This window comes from Orycteropus afer, unplaced genomic scaffold (assembly GCF_000298275.1).
Source record: "Orycteropus afer afer isolate SDZICR_OR568_19922 unplaced genomic scaffold, OryAfe1.0 scaffold00154, whole genome shotgun sequence".
Classification (NCBI taxonomy): domain Eukaryota; kingdom Metazoa; phylum Chordata; class Mammalia; order Tubulidentata; family Orycteropodidae; genus Orycteropus; species Orycteropus afer.
The window spans coordinates 4,822,341-4,826,396 of record NW_006921741.1 but is presented as its reverse complement, the minus strand read 5'-3'; positions in this window follow the sequence as shown (position 1 = coordinate 4,826,396).

The following is a 4,056-nucleotide window of genomic DNA, read 5'->3' as shown; positions in this document are numbered from 1 at the left end:
AAGAGATTTGGAAGACAGCTACCTGGCCAACTGACTGGAAGAGATCCATATTTGTATCCATTCCAAAGGATGGTGATCCCAAAGAATGTGGAAATTATCAAATAATATCATTGATATCACACACAAGTAAAATCTTACTGAAGATAATTGAAAAATGGTTGCAGCAGCATATTGACAGAGAACTTCCAGAAATGGAAGCTGGATTCAGAAGGGGACATGGAGTGAGGGATATCATAGCTGACGTCAGATCGATCTTGGCTGAAAGCAAAGAATACCAGAAAGATGTTACTCATATTTTATTGACTATGCAAAGGCATTCTATTGTGTGCATCATAAATTATGGATAACATTGAGAAGAGTGGGATTTCCAGAACACTTAATTGTACTCATGAGGAACCTGTACATAGACCAGGAGGCTGTCGTTCAAACAGAACAAGGGGATATTGCATGGTTTAAAATTAGGAAGGGAGTGCGTCAGGGTCGTATCTTTTCACCATACTTATTCAATCTATATAATGAGCAAGTAATCTGAGAAGCTGGACTATATGAAGAAGAATGTGGCATCAGGATTGGAGGAAGTGTTACTAACAATCTGCAATACGTAGATGACACAACTTTGTTTGCTGAAAGTGAGGATGACTTAGAGAACTTACTGATGAAAATTAAAGACTACAGTCTACACTATCGATTACACCACAACATAAAGAAAACAAAAATCCTTGCAACTGGACCAATAAGCAGCATAACGATAGATGGAGAAAAGATTGAAGTTGTTAAAGACTTCATATTACTTGATTCTACAATCAACGCCAATGGAAGCAGCGGTCAGGACATCAGTCGACATATTGCATTGGGCAAATCTGCTTCAAAAGGCCTCTTTCAAGCACTGAAGAACAAAGATATCTCCTTGAAGACTAGGATGCACCTAACCCATGCCATGGTATTTTCACTCACCTCATATGCATGTGAGAGCTGGATGATGAATAACTATGATTGAAGAAGAGTTGATGGTTTTGAGTTGTGGTGCTGCCGAAGAATGTTGAAAGTACTGTGGACTGCTAAAAGGACTAACAAATCTATCCTGGAAGAAGTGCAGCTGGAATGCTCTTTGGAAGTGAGAATGGCCAGACTTCATCTTATCTACTTTGGCCATGTTGTCAGAAGGGACCATTCTTTGGAGAAGGATGTCATGCTTGGTAAAGTGGAGGGTCAACAAAAGAGGGGGAGGCCCTCAATGAGATGGATAGACACAGTGGCTGCAGTGATGGGCTAAGGTATAGTAGGGATAGTGAGGCTGCCACAGGACTGGGCAGTGTTTCATTCTGTTGTGTATAAGGTCACTATGAGTTGGAGATGACTTGATGGCACATAATAACAACAACAACCATACTTATTCAATCTGTATATTGAGCAAATAATCTAAGAAACTAGACTATATGAATGCTAGAAAGATGTTTACTTGTGTTTTATTGACTATGCAAAGCATTTGATTGTGTGGATTATAACAAATTATGGATAACATTGAGAAGAATGGGAATTCCAGAATACTTAATTGTGCTCATGAGGAACCTGTACATAGACTAGGAGGCTGTTGTTCGAACAGAACAAGGGAATACTACATGGTTTAAAGTCAGGATGGGAGCATGTCAGTGTTTTATCCTTTCACCATACTTATTCAATCTGTATGCTGAGCAAATAATTCGAGAAGCTGGACTATATGAAGAAGAATGTGGCATCAGGATTTGAGGAAAACTCATTAACAACCTGTGATATGCAGATGACACAACTTTTCTTGCTGAAAGTTAAGGATGACTTGAAGGACTTACTGATGAAGATCAAAGACTATAGTCTTTAGTATAGATTACATCTCAACATAAAGAAAGTGAAAATTCTCACCACTGGATCAATAAGCAGCATTACAATAAATGGAGAAAGGACTGAAGTTGTCAAAGATTTTATTTACTTGGTTCCAAAATCAACACCCATGGAAGCAGCAGTCAAAACATCAGATGACGCATTGCACTGGGCAAATCTGTTGCAAAAGACCTCTTTCAAGTGCTGAAGAGCAAAGATGTGTCCTTGCAGACTAAGATGCACCTAACCCTAGCCATGGTATTTTCAATTGCGTCATTTGCATGTGAGTGCTGGACAATGAATAAGGAAGACTGAAGAAGAGTTGATGCTTTTGAGTTGTGATATTGGTGAAGAATACTGAAAGTACCATGGACTGCCAAAGGAATGAACAAACCTGTCCTGGAAGCAGTGCAGCTGGGATGCTGCTTGGAATCGAGAATGGCCAGACTTCATCTCTCCTATGTTGGTCATGTTGTCAGAAGGGACCATTCCCTGGAGAAGAATATCAAGCTCAGTAAAGTAGAGGGTCAGCAAAAAGAGGAAGGCCCTCAACGAGATGAACTGACACAGTGACAGCAGCAGTAGGTTCAGGTATAGGAAGGATTGTCAGGCTGGTGCAGGACTGGGCAGCATTTCGTTCTGTTGTACATAGGGTCACTATGGGTCGGATTAGACGGCACCTAACAACAGATTATATGAAGAAGAATGCAGCATCAGGCATGGAGATAGCCTCATTAACAGATGATACAACTTTGTCTGCTTAAAGTGAAGAGTACTTGAAGCCCTTACCAGTGAATATCAAAACTACAGCCTTCAGTATGGATTACACCCCAACATAAAGAAAACAAATCCCCTCACAACTGGACCAATGAGCAGCATCATGATAAACAGAAAAGATTGAAGTTGTGAAGGATTTAATTTTACTTGGATCCACAATCAGCACCCATGAAAGCAGCAGTCAAGAAATCAGACAATGTATTGCACTGGGCAAATCTGCTGCAAAAGTCCTCTTTAAAGTGTTAAAAAGCAAAAATGTTACTTTGAGGACTAAGGTGCACCTGACCCAAGCCAAAGTATTTTCAGTCACCCCGTATACATGCGAAAGCTGGACAACGCATAAGGAAGACAGAAGAATCGATGCCTTTGAATTATGGTGTTGGTGAAGAATATTAACTACACAATTGACTGCCAGAAGAACAAACAAATGTGTCTTGGAAGAAGAACAGGCAGAATGTTCCTTAGAAGTGAGGATAGTGAGACTTTGTCTCATGTACTTTGGACTGTTATCAGGAGGGACCAGTCTCTGGAGGAGGACATAATACTTGGTAAAACAGAGGGTCAGCAAAAAAGAAGAAGACCCTTAACGAGAAGGATTGACACAGTGAGTGCAACAATGGGCTCAAACAGCAATGATTGTGAAGATGGCACAGGATCAGGCAATATTTGCTTCTGTTATATGTGGGGTCACTACAAGTCAGAACAGACTTGACAGCACCTAACAACAACAACAACTAAAAGTCCTATATACAATTTAGCCTCTGTTATCTCTCTCAATTTGTTTTACTGTTTTCTTCCTTGCTCACTCTGTTACAGCTGTATTGAATTCTTTGTTGTTCTCTGATTCACAGCTTTACTCTTGTTTCAGTATGTGGAGTATTCTTTCCCCAGATACCTGTGCTACTCACTTTCTTACCTCCTTTAGGTCTTTGCTCAAATATCCCCTTCTTAATGACACTTTTCCTGGATACCATATTTAAAATCGCTAATCTCCTTGTCCTCTTCTCCACAGCATTCCCTATGTCTCTTCCTGGCTGGATTTTTCTTTTTAGCATTTACAACAAACAGTTATCAATATGTTTTAATTATTTACTTATGTATTGTCTGTGTGGTTTCTCTTGGATCCTGACAATAATTTTAGTTTCATGACGGTATGGATTTTTGTCTATATTCTTTTTTTTTAATTATTATTTTAAATATCTTTATCATGGTGAAAACACACACAAGACATTCGTCAATATAACCACATGCACATTTACAGGTCAGGAATATTGATAACATTTTTCATGTTGTGCCACCATTATTGCTATGCTTTTCCAAAATATTCCACCACTATTAGCATAAACTCAGTGCTCCACAAACAAAAGCTTCCCTTCCCTTTCCCCCTCCCTCCCATGCCTGGGAACCACTAATAATCTTTTTTTT